This window comes from Delphinapterus leucas, chromosome 1 (assembly GCF_059928025.1).
Source record: "Delphinapterus leucas isolate spDelLeu-1000000601 "Yukka" chromosome 1, BTC_Dleu_Yukka2, whole genome shotgun sequence".
Lineage (NCBI taxonomy): Eukaryota > Metazoa > Chordata > Mammalia > Artiodactyla > Monodontidae > Delphinapterus > Delphinapterus leucas.
In genome coordinates this window covers 69,724,267-69,741,532 of record NC_143129.1, presented here as the reverse complement: position 1 = coordinate 69,741,532, position 17,266 = coordinate 69,724,267, and positions in this window count along the sequence as shown.

Below are 17,266 nucleotides of genomic sequence, written 5' to 3'. Positions count from 1 at the left end.
CAGTGCTTCTAAATCCTCAGGAGAGGGTGAGACAGTAATCTGCATTATAATATGTTCTCCCGGTGAATCTTATACATACTAAAATTTGAGAAACGCTGGTCAAGCACGAGGAGATAAAGTCCTGAAGTAGTGACCATGTGAATAGGAAGGAGGAAATGGTCACTAGACCTAGGACCCCATAGAATGCCAGGGCCTCTTGGGTCCAGAGTTGATCTCGGCCATCAGGTCAGGGTAAGTGGCCCTCCTGCCTTCAAAGAAATGCAGATGCTGGGGAACCAGCAGCACCCAACAGCTCCTGCCCACCACCTACTGCCATTCCTGCCCCACTAAAAGGACGCCCACTTCACACGATATGGTAGGAGAAGTAGTAACTTCCAGTTTCAGCTTTTCCATTACACGTGTGATCTTAAAGATGTCACTTCATTGCTTGGGTCTTAGTTTCCCCAAACGTAAAATGAGGTGGTTAGACTAGATTACCTCAAAGCCCACCTCATATCTAACCTTCTGAAAACAACTATGGATAATATCCAGAATATACAAGGAACTCCTGAAAATCAAAATGATAAATAACAAGAACCCCAATAAAAATATTGGCCGAGAATATGAATGGGCAACTTATAAAAGAAGAAGCCCCAAAAAACTAACTAGCATATAAAGAGGTGTTCACACTCATTAGTATTCAGAGAAATGCAAATTAAAACAATAGATGTTACTTTACACTTATTAGATTGGCAAAAAAAATTGAAAACTGGATCATGTCACATGTTGGCAGGGAGGTGCACTGCTGAAGGAAGTAGAGATGGGGACAGCCAGCCGGGAGAGCAATCTGGCACTATTTAAGTCAGATTGAGTGTGTGCCTACCCTACCACCCAGCAAGTCCACTCACTCCTAGGTAGATCTCCTGCAGAAATGATCACACAGCCTATAATGGAGCACACAGGAAGACATCCATTGCAATGTTATGTGCAGTGGCACAGAGTTGGAAGAGTGACTAGGTAAAATGTATAGAGTGCTATCGAACAGTTATAGGCAACTAACTAGATGTACATACAGCAAGATGGGCCGATCTCAAAAACACAATGCTGAGTGAACGAAGGGAGAAATATAATGAGAAACCTCTGTGATTCTCAAAATCCTGAAACCCTGTGGTAAAATATAAAGTCCTTACACTGTCCTACAAAGCCCCACATGACCTGCCTCCCCTCTCTCCATCACTCTATTTACCTCACTGACATCATCTTCTACCAGTGTCCCCAGTACTCACTCTGACCCAGCCTCACTGGCTGCCCTGCTGTTAACACACGCCAGGCACTGAGACTGCAACAGAGTCTTTGCACTGGCTGTTCCTCTGCCTGGAATTACAAGCCCTCAAAATCCCCTCCACACACACACACACACACACAGAGTCCCCCTTACCCTGCTCTATTTTTACATGAGACAATAATGAAATGTAATAATAAGTAAATTTTATAATCGTCTGAAAGATAATGAGTATTGTCCCACATTTACCACTAAAAGGTGAGCTCTGTGAGGGCAGCAACTTTCACCTGTTTTGTTCCCTGGTGTCTCTCAAGGCCTAGAACAAAGCCTATCATAAAAGGGGCCTTTATAAACTTTGGTTGACTAAATAAATGAATGGTGAGTGGGAATGAGAGTAAAGAATATTAAATAAAAAAGAGAGGCACCTAGCACAGGAAAATGATGATGAGGCTCAATTTATTGAGGGATATGAGTAATTTAACTTTGTGTGCCCAAGATTTACAAAGGGGGGTGACAGGCGAGCAATGTCTCATCACCCTCACCACCCCCCACCCCAGCCCATCTGTTGGAGTTCCTCTTCCTGCCAGGTCTTTGTGGAATGAGCAGGAAAAGTCCTGGCTGTGGAAAGAACCCACTGCTTTGTCCACACAGCTGCTGTCTCTGAGATTTCAAGGCTGCAGCAGGGCTGAGGGCACCTCCTGGCATTCACGACTCCACCCAGCATCTCACACTCCTCAAACACAGGACCTACCCAAGGAGGAGAGGACTGGGTTCCACACAGAACAGCACCTAATATCGTTAGAGTGACTTCCAACTCACAAAGGCTTTCCACAACTTTGAAGGAAATTACTGTCCCATTGGATGGATAAGAAAACTAACATTTAAAAAGGATAGCATTTGGTCAGAATGGCCATCGTCAAAAAGTCTACAAGTAAATGCTGGAGAGGGTGTAGAGAAAAGGAAACCCTCCTACAATGTTGGTGGGAATGTAGATTGATGCAGCCACTATGGAGAACAGTATGGAAGTTCCTTAAGAAACTAAAAATAGAGCTACTATATGATCATGCAATCCCACTCCTGGGCATATATGAGGAGAAAACTGTAATTTGAAAAGATACATGCACCCCAATATTCATTACAGCACTATTTACAATAGCCAGGACATGGAAGCAACCTGAATGTCTATCAACAGAGGAATGGATAAAGAAGATGTGGTACATATATACATTACTCAGCCACAAAAAAGACTGAGATAATGCCTTTTGCAGCAATATTGATGGACCTAGAGGTTATCATACTAAGTGAAGTAAGTCAGAAAGAGAAAGACAAATATCATATGATATCACTTAAGCGTGGAATCTAAGAAAAAAAAAGATACAAATGAACTTTCTTACAAAATGGAAAGGAAAGAGACTCACAGACATAGAAAACAAACTTATGGTTACCTAAGGGGAAAGGGAGGAGGAAGAGACAAATTAAGAGGTTGGGATTCACACATAGACACCACTATATATAAAATAGATAACAAACAAGGACCTACTGTATAGCACAGGGAACCATACTCAATATTTTGTAATAACTATAAGGGAAAAGGATCTGAAAAAGAATACACACACACACACACACACACACACACACACATAACTGAATCACTGTGCTGTACACCTAAAACTAACACGATATTGTAACTCAAAATTATGGACTTGATACAGGCTATCTAAAAATTAATGTTAGAAAATAAGGCCAAATAAATCATCTCCTACTATTAAGACTTTAAAGGGATTATCCATTCCTTGCAAGCAGCCAGATGGTGGATCCTGTATACTAGCCATCATCAGCTCTGGCAATAATAGTTCTGGTACTTTTGGGGCTTAAGGGAGGAACCACCAGGAATATGGGGCAACCTAAAGGCAATGCTAAGTGCAGTCAGATTAGGAAAGGGTGCAGGCTGGCTGGTTTCTTAAGCAGGCCAATTATTTAAGCCAAGAGATTAATGTTTAAGAACAGTACAGTCTGGTGTTATGACTTGGGGTCTTCTTGTACATCACTCCCTGGACTCATTTAAGTGACACTGGCCTCATTCCCAAAGAGCAAAGTGGATCAGAACTGGCTTAATCTTTTGATCTGGTCTCCCTCGGAAGTAGTCCATGGCTTGCAGTTCTTTATCTCCAGTGAACTTGGCACCATGCAGTGCACATGGCAGGAGCTCCATAAAGCTCCCTGAGCTGCAGACTCACTGAAGCCCACACGGCACAACTTTACATTGAAGCACTGAAACCCTGCAACTCTCCTTCTAAGAAGCCTCTTAGGGATTACCGGCTTCCACTAAATATCGATTTAGGCTGATCTTGTCTTAACCCCTCAATCCCACCCAGCAAACAACAAGTAAAAAGAAATTCACCATAATGATCAGTGTTACCTACATAGTGAGATATTTCCTTGTAAGCTGCATGAACCTTGAACACATGATAATCTCTGTCATTCTCATTTTCCCTCAAGTTAAAGTGGGGATTAAACTCTGTTTGCAGTTCTAAAACTGAGAGATTCTTTACATAAAGGACCTACACCCCAAATCACAAACACAGAAATTTAGAGGTGTAAGAGATATCGGAGCTCTTGTCCACACCTTTATTTTTATTAATGAAAAAATTGAAGCCCTTTAGGCTTCACCTCTTTAAGGTGAAATGACTAGTTTAAGGTCACACAACTGGTAGGTGTCAAGTAACATTAGTCTCTGAGTCCCATCTGAAAGGCTAGCTTCCTGTACATTGGTGCTAAGGCGGTTCATTTTCTCCCTGAAGTTCCTTAGAAAAAGTTCATTTTTCTAAGGCCTACATTGCGCCAGGGAGAAAATGAATGGGGTTTAGTCCAAAAGAGTTCTACAAGCAGAGAATTTTGGTTTCTTTTTATAACAGTTTTACTTAAACTCAAAAGAATTTTTAAAAGCATTGTTTGGAGAATGCGACAAAACTCTCAGACCTTAAAGCCCAGGCAGAGAGTTACATAAGCAAACAATATCATTACAAGACACATTCTGTGAACATAAAGATATGCATAAACATTTTTATATCATAAAAGAGAAAACAGCTCTCAGCCTGGAGAGGCTGGGGAATGCTTCAGCAAGGACGGGACATCTGAGCTAGGATTTCAGGGTCAGAACTTTCCATACAGAGGGAAGCATGTGCAAAGTCCCCAAGGTAGGTGAGGGCATGACACACTCAAGGATTTGAAAGGGGAGAACATTGTAGTGTTCAATACAGACAATGAGAAGAATAATGCAAAATAAAACAGGAGAGAGAGAAAAAGCCAGATCACACAGGACCCTCAGGGCCATGGAAAGGATTTTGGGCTTTATCCTAAAAGCTATAGCAAGTCATAGAAGAGTTTTAAGCCAAAGGGAGAAATGGCCAAGTTCAAATTTTTTTAAATGACTCTAGCTGTAGTTGTAGCACAGAAAACAAATTAGAAGGGGAAGGAAAGAACACAGGGAGACAACTGGGGCTGTTGCAGTAGTACAGGTGACAGAAGATCATGATCTGGGGTGGGGGTGGGGTGGGAGGAGATGGAGGGAAGTGGCTGATCGGAAAGGCCCTTAAGAGACAAAGGCAAGGTAACCTGCAAATGGACTGGATAAGCGAGCGAAGGAGAAGGAGGTAGCAAGGATGTATGCTAGTGTTCGATGTATACAAATGGCTGGATGGTCTGGTCCTAGAGGGTATACATAGAGTAACAAGAGTTGGGTTTTGTTATATTGAGATTTATATGTCATTATAATAGGATGTCACGTGGGCAGCTGACGATATGGGTCTGGGGCTCCAAGGCATCTGAACTGGGAATGTTGAAAAAAGATTCTTCAGAGAGTAGTCAACTAAAGCCATGGTTCTGTATGAGGTCAGCCAGAGAAGAGAGCATAGAAGGAGAAGAGAAAGGGGCCTAAGAAAGCCAACATTTAAACCAGTAAATAAGGATGGATCAGCAAGTGGCTGAGAAGAATAAGAGTTAGGAAAATATTTTCTCAGACACTGACAAATTATCTTTTATGAGCTTTGCTTTTAAAAAGAAAAACTGAAAAAGCAGACAAACTGCCATAGCCAAAGAGAAAGATAAAAACAAAGAAGCCCAAATATTCCATGTATATAATTATTAATCTTTGGATTACCAAGAATTGCCTCCATCAAAATTCTTACTTTTTAATATGGCTTGTTTATTCTTTTACAAAGCCCATACCATGCTTCCCTTTAGGTAAAGTACACTTCCCCACCAACTGACGTAGGGTTTGGCCATATGAAAATGCATGTGAGCAGATGTGATATGCACCATGTCCAAGAAGAAACTTTAAATACACTTATATTGCTTGGCCCCAGCTCTTTTATTTCTGCCCTCTGCCATGAGAAAAGCATGCTTCTTCAATCAGGATCCTGAAATGAAAAGATACAATGAGCAAAACCAAACCCAGTGCAGCCCAGCAAAGGAACAGTTAATTCAGCCCTCAGGTGACATGAGCAAGAAACAATGTATGGGATTTTTAACCACTGAGCTTGCAAGCTATTTGTTACTGCAGCAAAAGCTGACTAATATACTTGACCACAGTGAGATTTCTTTAAAACTAAATATAGTTATTTCAAACTCCCATAGAAGGAAGCAAAGGTACTCTTTGTCTAGAACATATTATACCCCTGGCACTAATAAGCTATTTATAGACATTCTCTCATTTTACCCCTTGTGACAATTATTTTCGCCATTTTACATGAACAAACTGAGGCTCAGATAAGTTACATATACTTCTCAGAACCACAAAACTAGCAAATAATGGAAATGCAACAAAAATTCATCTAACTGATTCCAAAGCCTAGGAACTCTCCATAATACCCTATTAAAGGATTTGCTAGAAATCAAACCTAGATCTCCCACGTGGGAAACAAGAAAAAAACTGGTGAACCATCAGACTCAGCTTTAGACTACACTCATGTACATGGATAGTTGTGCTGCTGTTGAATAAGCCCAGAGTAACCAGCAACTCTGGATCTGAAATCTCACATTGTCACAACCTCTACCTTCCTCTCACCAGTGATATCGTGCTTGAGAAAATGGAAGCTGTAAGGTGGAATTTAGTGCTCATGATGTCACACTGAAAATTGGAAACAAAGGTGGCCTTTTATCTCCATCTCTATAGCTATCTAAACCAGGTGACTTTTTGTAATACCTCACTGTGTTCACCTCTTATGAATTCAGCTTGGTTTTCCCATCTAATCCTTGGTGATGAAAATCACATCTGCCATCCTTAATCTCAAGGCAGAATTAAACCTTTAACATGTTAAGTAAGATAGATAAGCAAGATATATTAATCACTTAACACTATCCATTTTTCCATTGAAGAGTTATGTATGTGTTTTGTCCAGAATTTATCATTGTCTTGTAAATCCCCTGATGAGACTTGGTGGGGGTAGTGGGGGTGGTGAGGTGTAAAGGAAAAGCAGAAGCTTTGAAGTTAGAAAAGCCTGGGTTTAAATCCTGCTCTGCCTCTTACTAACTCTGTGACCTTGAGAACTTGACTTTATCTTTCGGAACATCAGTTTCCTTGGTGCAAAATGTGGATGAAAATAGCTAACTCAATAAGTTGTCTGAACAGAGAAAGACAAATACTTTATGATATCACCTACATGTGGAATCTAAAAAAATACCAAAAAAAGAAGGAGACGCACAGATACAGAGAGCAAATTACTGGGTACCAGCGGTGGATGGGGGGAGCAATACAGGAATAGGGGAATGGGAGGCACAAATTATTGGGTGTAAGATAGGTTCAAGGATGTATTGTACAACACAGGGAAAATAGCCAATATTTTGTAATAACTGTAAATGGAAAGTAACCTTTTAAATTGCATAGAAAAAATTTTAATTTTTTAAATAAAAATTAAACTTTTAAAGTTGCTTGAAGATCAGATGAGCTTGAACGTTCACTTCTTCACTGTGAATCATTGGCATCTGCCTTGAGCTGCAAGGAGACTCAGTGTCCAGGATGAGAACCCTTTAATAGCACACACACAATGCTGTATAATCATCATCATTATCACAGGTACCAACAACGTCAAGCACCAAATAGTGAACACCCATATACTCCAACATTTTTCCAAGCCTTTCCACACATTATCTCTAATTCTGACAACCTTGAAGCAAAATAAATGCTGTTATACTCATTTTAGAGAGCAGCAAACTGAGAGGTTAAGTGACTTGCTAAAGATCAGGGTTGGTCCTCCTGATCCTCAGGCTAGTGCCTTTCCCACTCACCACACTGCCTCCTGCTCTTGGCTGCTAAGCTATGCCTCTCTCTCTCCACTGTTGTCCGTGAGAGCTCTGGGGAGAAAAAAATTACGAGCAAACAAATTTCCCTAGCAGGACCACATGAACGCTCAAAAAGTATTGATTGTAAGACTTGCACACCAAAAACTATAAATTATTACTGAGAGAAATTAAAGACCTAAATAAATGGAGAGACATTCTGTATTCATGGATTAGAAAACTTAATATTGTTCAGTTGGCAACTGTCTTCCAAATGGATCAATAAGTTCAACAACACACACACACAAAAATCCTAGGAGGCTTTTTGCAGAAATTTGACAAGCTAATATTTACACAGAAATACAAAGAACCCAGCATAGCCAAAAAAATTTGGAATAAAGAAGAACAAAGTTGGAGGGCTTATACTTTCTAATTGCAAACTTATCATCAAGCACATAACCAAGGCAGTGTGATACTGACCACAAACAAACATATAAATAAACGGAATGAAATTGAGAGTCCAGAAATAATCCCTTATATTTATGGTCAATTGATTTTCAACAAAGGCACCAAGGCAATTCAAAGGGGAAAGAATAGCTTCTTCAAATTGGTACATGAACAACCGGACATCCACATGCTAAAAGATTAGCTTAGATTCCTACACACACCATACCTAAAAGTTAATTCAAAATTAATCAAATGCCGAGGAAGTTTTCACAAGCCTCTTAGATAGCCTCATCCACCAGAGGGCAGACAGCAGAAGCAAGAAGAACTACAATCCTGAAGCCTGTGGAACGAAAACCACATTCACGGAAAGATAGTCAAAATGAAAAGGCAGAGGACTATGTACCAGATGAAGGAACAAGATAAAACCCCAGAAAAAGAATTAAATGAAGTAGAGATAGGCAACTTTCCAGAGAAAGAATTCAGAATAATGATAACGAAGATGATCCAGGACCTCGGAAAAACAATGGAAGCAAAGATCGAGAAGATGCAAGAAATGTTTAACAAAGACCTAGAAGAATTAAAGAACAAACAAACAGAGATGAACAATACAATAACTGAAATGAAAAATACACTAGAAAGAAGCAATAGCAGAATAACTGAGGCAGAAGAATGGATAGTGACCTGGGAGACATAATGGTGGAATTCACTGTTGTGGAACACAATAAAGAAAAAAGAATGAAAACAGCCTAAGAGACCTCTGGGACAACATTAAATGCACCAACTTTCACATTACAGGGGTCTCAGAAGGAGAAGAGAGAGAGAAAGGACCAGAGAAAATATTTGAAGAGATTATAGTTGAAAACTTGCCTAACATGGGAAAGGAAATAGCCAACCAAGTCAGGAAGCACAGAGAGCCCCAGGCAGGATAAACTCAAGGAGAAACACACCAAGATACATAGTAATCAAATTGACAAAAATTAAAGACAAAGAAGAATTATTAAAAGCAACAAGGAACTCCCATAAGGTTAACACCTGATTTCTCAGCAGAAACTCCACAAGCCAGAAGGGAGTGGCACAATATATTTAAAGTGATGAAAGGGAAGTACCTACAACCAAGATTACTCTACCCAGCAAGGATCTCATTCAGATTCAACAGAGAAATCAAAAGCTTTACAGACAAGCAAAAGCTAAGAGAATTCAGCATCACCAAACCAGCTCTACAACAAATGCTAAAGGAACTTCTCTAAGTGGGAAACACAAGAGAAGAAAAGGACCTACAAAAACAAACCCAAAACAATGTAAAAAATGATAAAAGGAACATACATATTGATAAGTACCTTAAATGTGAAGGGGCTAAATGCTCTAACCAAAAGACAAAGGATTGCTGAATGGATACAAAAACAAGTATGCTGTCTACAAAATACCCACTTCAGACCTAGGGACACATACACACTGAAAGTGAGGGGATGGAAAAAGAAAGATGGAGTAGCATACTCATATCAGATAAAATAGACTTTAAAATAAAGGAAGTTACAAGAGGCAAGGAAGGACACTACATAATGATCAAGGGATCAATCCAAGAAGAAAATATAACAATTATAAATATATATACCCAACATAGGAGCACCTCAGTACATAAGGCAAATGCTGACAGCTATAAAAGAGGAAATCAACAGTAACATAATAATAGTGAGGGACTTAAACACCTCACAAATGGACAGATCATCCAGACAAAAAAGTTAATAAGGAAACACAAGCTTTAAGTGACACAATAGACCAGATAGATTTACTGATATTTATAGGACATTCCATCCAAAAACAGCAGACGACACTCTCTTCTCAAGGGCACACAGAACATTCTTCAGGATAGATCACATCTTGGGTCACAAATCAAGCCTTGGTAAATTTAATAAAAGTGAAATCATATCAAGCATCTTTTCAGACCACAACACTATGAGATTGGAAATAAATTATAGGGTAAAAATGGTGTAAAAATGTAAAAAACCCAAACACATGGAGGCTATTACTAAATAACCAAGCGATCACTGAAGAAATCAAAGAGGAAATCAAAAAATACCTAGAGACAAATTACAACTAAAACACGATGATCCAAAGCCTATGGGATGCAGCAAAAGCAGTTCTAGGAGGGAAATTTATAGCAATGCAATCCTACCTCAAGAAACAAGAAACATCTCAAATAAACAATCTAACATTATACCTAAAGGAACTAAAGAAAGAAGAACAAACAAATTCCAAAGTTAACAGCAGGAAAGAAATCATAAAGATCAGATCAGAAATAAATGAAGAAAACAATAGCAAAGATCAATAAAAATAAAATCTGGTTCTTTGAGAAGATTAACAAAATTGATAAACCATTAGCCAGACTCATCAAGAAAAAAAGGGAGAAGACTCAAATCAACAGAATTAGAAGTGAAAAAGAAGTAATAGCTGACACTGCAGAAATTTGAAGGATCATGAGAGATTACTAAAAGCAACTATATGCCAGTAAAATGCACAACCTGGAAGAAATGGACAAATTCTTAGAAAAGCAAAACTTTCTGAGACTGAACCAGGAAGAAATAGAAAATATAAACAGACCAATCACAAGCACTGAAATTGAAACAAACAACAAAAGCCCAGGACCAGATGGTATCACAGGAGAATTCTATAAAACATTTAGAGAAGAGCTATCACCTATCCTTCTCAAACTCTTCCAAAATATAGCAGAGGGAGGAACACTCCCAAACTCATTCTACAAGGACACCATCACACTGATACCAAAACCAGACAAAGATATCACAAAAAAAGAAATCTACAGGCCAATATCACTGATGAACATAGATGCAAAAATACTCAGCAAAATACTAGAAAACAGAATCCAACAACACAGTAAAAGTATCATACACCATGATCAAGTGGGGTTTATCTCAGGAATGCAAGGATTCTTCAATATACACAAATCAATCAATGTGATAAACCATATTAACAAATTGAAGGAGAAAAACCATATGATCATCTCAATAGATGCAGAAAGAGCTTTTGACAAAATTCAACACCAATTTCTGATAAAAACTCTCCAGAAAGTGGGCATAGAGGGAACCTACCTCAACATAATAAAGACCATATATGACAAACCCACAGCCACCATCATTCTTAATGGTGAAAAACTGCAACCATTTCCTCTGAAATCAGGAAACAAGACAAGGTTGCCCATTCTCACCACTATTATCCAACATAGTTTTGGAAGTTTTAGCCACAGCAATCAGAGAAGAAAAAGAAATAAAAAGAATCCAAATCTGAAAAGAAGAAGTAAAACTGTCACTGTTTGCAGATGACATGATACTATATATAGAGAACCCTAAAGATGCTAATAGAAAACTACTAGAGCTAATGAATGAATTTGGTAGAGTAGCAGGATACAAAATTAATGCACAGAAATCTCTTGCATTCCTATACACTAACAATGAAAAATCAGAAAGACAAATTAAGGAAACACTCCCATTTACCATCACATCAAAAAGAATAAAATACCTAGGAATGGACCCACCTAAGGAGGCAAAAGATCTGTATGCAGAAAACTATAAGACACTGATGATAGAAGTTAAAGATGATACAAACAGATGGAGAGATATACTATGTTCTTTCATAGGAAGAATCAATACTGTGAAAATGACTATACTACCCAATGCAATCTACAGATTCAGTGCAATCCCTATCAAACTACCAATGGTATTTTTCACAGAACTAGAACAAAAAATTTTACAATTTGTATGGAAACACAAAAGACCCCAAATAGCCAAAGCAATCTTGAGAAAGAAAAATGGAGCTGGAGGAATCAGGCTCCCTGACTTCAGACTATACTACAAAGCTACAGTAATCAAGACAGTATGGTACTGGGACAAAAACATAAATATAGGTCAATGGAACAGTACAGAAAGCCCAGAGATAAACCCACACATACATGGTCACCTTGTCTTTGATAAAGGAGGCAAGAATATACAATGGAGAAAAGACAGCCTCTTTAATAAGTGTGCTGGGAAAACTGGACAGCTACATGTAAAAGAATGAAATTAGAATGCTCCCTAACACCATACACAAAAATAAACTCAAAATGGATTAAAGACTTAAATGTAAGGCCAGACACTCTAAAACTCTTAGAGGAAAACATAGGCAGAACACTCTATGACATAAATCACAGCAAGATTCTTTTTGATCCATCTCCTAGAGAAATGGAAATAAAAACAAAAATACACAAATGGGACCTAATGAAACTTAAAAGCTTTTGCACAGCAAAGGAAACCATGAACAAGATGAAAAGACAACCCTCATAATGGGAGAAAATATTTGCAAATGAAGCAACTGACAAAGGATTAATCTGCAAAATATACAAGCAGCTCATGCAGCTCAATATCAAAAAAAACCAAACAACCCAATCCAAAAATGGGCAGAAAACCTAAATAGACATTTCTCCAAAGAAGATATACAGATTGCCAAGAAACACATGAAAAGATGCTCAACATCACTAATCATTAGAGAAATGCAAATCAAAACTACAATGAGGTATCACTTCATACAGGTCAGAATGGCCATCATCAAAAAATCTACAAACAAGAAATGCTGGAGGGAGTATGGAGAAAAGGGAACCCTCTTGCACTGTTGGTGGGAATGTAAATTGATACAGCCACTATGGAGAACAGTATGGAGGTTCCTTAAAAAACTAAAAGTAGAATTACCATAAGACCGAGCAATCCCACTACTGGGCATATACCCAGAGAAAACCATAATTCAGGCACCCCAATGTTCATTGCAGCACTCTTTACAATAGCCAGGTCATGGAAGCAACCTAAATGCCCTACGACAGACAAATGGATAAAGATCATGTGGAACATATATATGATAGAATATTACTCAGCAGTAAAAAGGAACAAAACTGGGTCATTTGTAGAGACGTGGATCGACCTAGAGACTGTCGTACAGAGTGAAGTAAGGCAGAAAGAGAAAAACAAATATCATATATTAATGCATATATGTGGAATCTAGAAAAATGGTACAGACGAACTGGTTTGCAAGGCAGAAATAGAGACACAGATTTAGAGAACAAATATATGGACACAAAGGGGGGAAAGTCGGGGTGGCGGTGGGATGAACTGGGAGATTGGGATTGACATGTATACACTAATATGTATAAAATAGATAACTAATAAGAACCTGCTGTATAAAAAATAAAATTCCAAGGCAATAGAAAAAAATTAATCGAATGTCTAAATACAAGAGCTAAAACTACAACTGTTTTAGAAGAAAATCTAAAATCTCCTAAAATCTAGAAGAAAACCTTCATGATCTTGAGTAGGCAAAGATTTATTAGATAAGACACCAAAAGCAGGATTCAAAAAAGAAAAAATTGATAGAGGGTTTCATCAAAATTAAACATTTTTGACCTTCAAAAGACACCATCAAGAAATTGAAAAGACAAGCTACAGAATTGGAGAGAATATTTGCAAATCATATATCCAATCAGGAACATTATCTAGACTATATAAAGAACTCTTGCAACTAAATAATAAGACAAACAAGCCAACTTAAAATTGGGCAAAATATTTGAAGAGACCTGTAGCTAAAGAAGATATATGAATGGCAAATAAGTGCTTGAAAAGATGCTGAACATCATTAATCATTAGGCAGATGCAAACTAAACCATGATGAGATACCATGTCATACTCACTAAAATCAAAAACACAGGAAACAAGTGTTGGTAAAGATGAGGAAAAACTGGAACCTTCATGAATTTCGGGTGGAAATATAAAATGATACAGCCACTTTGGAAAACAATTTGGCAGGTTCTTAAACATATATTACCATACAAATTAAGAAGTCCACTCCAAACTACTTACCCCAGAGTAATGACACCATATGTCCACACAAAACTTATACATGAATGATTATAACAGCATTAGTCATAATAGCCAAAAAGTGGAAACAATCCAAATGGCCATCAGTTGATGAATGGATAAATAAAATGTGGCACATCCATACAATGTAATACTATTTAGCAATAAAAAAGGAACAAAATATTGATACATGTTACAACATGGATGAACCTCAGAAATATTTGCTAAGTGAAAAAAGCAAGACACAAAAGACTACATATCGTAGACTCCATTTATATGAAATGTCCAGAGAAGGCAAAACTATGGAGGTAGAATGCAGATTCGTGGTTTCCTGGATCTGAGCTGGGAGTAGGAACTGACTGAAAACAGGCACAAAAGATCTTTCAGGGTAGGGGTGATAAAAATATTCTAAAACTGGATTGTGGTAATGGTTGCATAGCTCTGTAAAGTTACTAAAACTCATTGAACTGTACAGTTAAAACAGATGAAGTTTATGTTATGTAAATTACACCTCAATAAATCTGTTTTTTTAAAGTCTTAATTGAGTTCCTCCACAAAATATCTCAGACAAGGTGAAGGAAGAAGCCTGGGGGAGTCTACTCCCCGGCCTTGCTCCTTTCTGTTCTCTGGGAAGGACACATGAGCCCCTCTGTCAGTGCTAAGAGCTGTTTCCCCAGGAGCCTGGAGCGGCTGTGCCTGACTCCTCTACCTTAGTGACTCTTAACTGCCCCAATCCAGGCCTCTGGCAGCAAAGCTCACCTTGCAGAAATACTGTAAGTGTTATAAATACTTTAGGTCCTCAGGGAGCCCTGTCAGTTCTCTACTATGGCATCAGCGACCTAGGGCAAGGAAAATTCTATTTCTAGGCATACTGAGTGTCTGTGACCTGCCTCAAGACAATAAACTGTTTCTTACAGGGCATGGTTTGGACCCTTAAGATATCCATGCTCTCTTAAAAGCTAATTCCTACAAGCTAATTACAGCCTACACTCGCAGAAAAACAGGATGAATACACGAAATTCAAACTAAAGCCCTGGTGGAAGGGCTGTGGAACCTGGGTTTAGAGCAGTGCAACGTTCTCAATCTGGGCTGCGTGATAAAACCATAAAACCACCTGGGAAGCTTTTCAAATGTATTAGTGGAGATGAATGTCCCTAAATGTATTATAACTGCCAATTAAAATATATTTTGTTTGATCAAGTTAATAGTAGTCAGTAATAGCATAAACACATAAAATCTAAAAAGTAAAAACAAAAAAATGCCTATTGAGCTTTTTGAAAATACTATAACTGTGTGCCCCCCAAAGATATTCAGATTTAACTGGCCCAGAATATGGTCTGAGCATCAGTGTTTTTTAAAGCTCCCCAGTGAATGTGCTGTGCATCCAGGGCTGAAAATCACCAGCTTTAGAAGGAGATGGGTGTCAAAACAAGGTCTTCCATCAGTTACTCATTCACGCCTTAGAATGCATTTCTCTCTGAATAAGCATCTTCTTCCCATCTAATAAGGACAGCAACTGGACAGAGCCAGCTGAATGTTGGACCCCAGGATGTCGTCCTTTGCAGTGTAGATGCCTCCAGTTCATCTCTGTTTATCCTAAATGAGTTCACGTTGAGCGTATTGATCTGTACATCCTTAACCATGACACTCGAAAAAGGGGCTAATGCTACAAATGTAACTGGTGGTGGAGAGGCTAAAAGAAAAAGACAGCCTTTATTATCAGTATTCAAGGACTTTTCTTGACACCAGGGACCAAGAATAAAACCAGTTAGGACCTAGTGCAATAGTAACACAATATTGAATATCAAAGGCAATCAAACATTCACCTCATCATGAGAATTTAGGGTAGAGTTCCCTGCTGGCTTGAGTGGACAAAAAAAGCTTTGTGGATGAAGCAGAACTCCAGCTGGGCCTTGTGAGATTGACAGAATTTGAACTGGGGAAGGGGAGGGACAGTAAGAATAATCTCCAATAACAATAATTGCAACAGCATTTACCATAAAGCAGCACTCTTACTCAAGCATCATTTTATTTAAGCCTCACAACCACCTCATAGTCCTCATTTTACAGGTGAGGACATGGGGGCTTACAGAGGTTAAAACATTTGCCCAAGCTCAGTCAGCAAGCAGGACTTGAATCCGTGCAACTTGACTCCAGAATCCAGGTACCTGGGCCAAGGCAGAGAAGCAGAAAGGAACCCCATAACTTGTGTGATATTGTGCAAGGAATCCACTATGCTGGGAAGAAAAAACAGCCTAACTGGGACGAGTCTGGATCACCCACCCAGCCTATGACCAAAAAGTGGGATACCCAGATATTAAGCCAGCTACAACAAGGAGAACTGAATGAGAAGCAAACTAAAATGGTATTTCTTTTTTTTAGAAGCACAAGATGAGAAAAGCATCTGAAAAGGTGAGCATGACTAGGGAAGCACAGGTCTGGAGATTCCCAAGGGGTGAGATTTCACCAGAGGCGGGGAGAAATGCTGAGAACTGGAACTGGAAAGGAATCACTAAGCGTCAGTCTACATTCTACCCATCTAGGACCCTCCAGGATCATGTAAAGGGCAGAAGAGCTAGAGAGGCATAGACTAGGAGGAGAAAGAACACAGAGGCAACATGAAATGTTAAGGCAAATAGTTGAGCATATATACCTTGGCTGAATTACAGTTTTCAAAATGCCTAGTTGTAATCAGGTCATAGGTACACAGTGTGTGTTTTAATTGGGGGAAGGTACCCATGTAAGTATCTGTGAAAGGCACAGAGAGTACACAATGCCTGCCTGCAAGGAATGCACAGTCTTGTTGGAGAGTCAAGGAATAGTACTTATGCATAATCTCCTCAAATCATAGGAACCAAATCAACAGAAGCCTCAAAAGAAAGAAAGGAAAAAAGGAAAGAGGGAGAGATGAAGGCAGGGACAGAGGGAGAGAGGGAGGGAGGACGGATGAAAGGAAGGGCACGGGAGCAGAAGGAAAGCGAAAATGAAAGGATAGGAAGAAGGAAGGAAATGAAGAAGAAAAAGAGAAGGAGAGAGAGGGAGAGAAAGGAAGAAAAGAAAGAAGGGAGGGAGGGAAGAAGAGAGAGAACCAAGTTCACATAAGAAATTCATCTAGGGTAATGTTCATCAAAGTGTGCATCACATACCATCTGCATCAGAATCACCCAAGGTGCTTCACAACACGACAGACCCTCAGAAGCGGGGTCTGGTAGTCAGAACTAGCACAGGTCTCCCAGAGGAATATTACACACTCTGAAATCTGAGAACGACTGTTGTGTCATCGCCTGTGGTCAGTCCACACACTCAGCCCCCTGCACCTCCTGCTACATCTCCAGCTACCAACCTGTACAAAACAATCTCATCTTCAGAATGGTGGGCCTCAGGCGAGATGAAG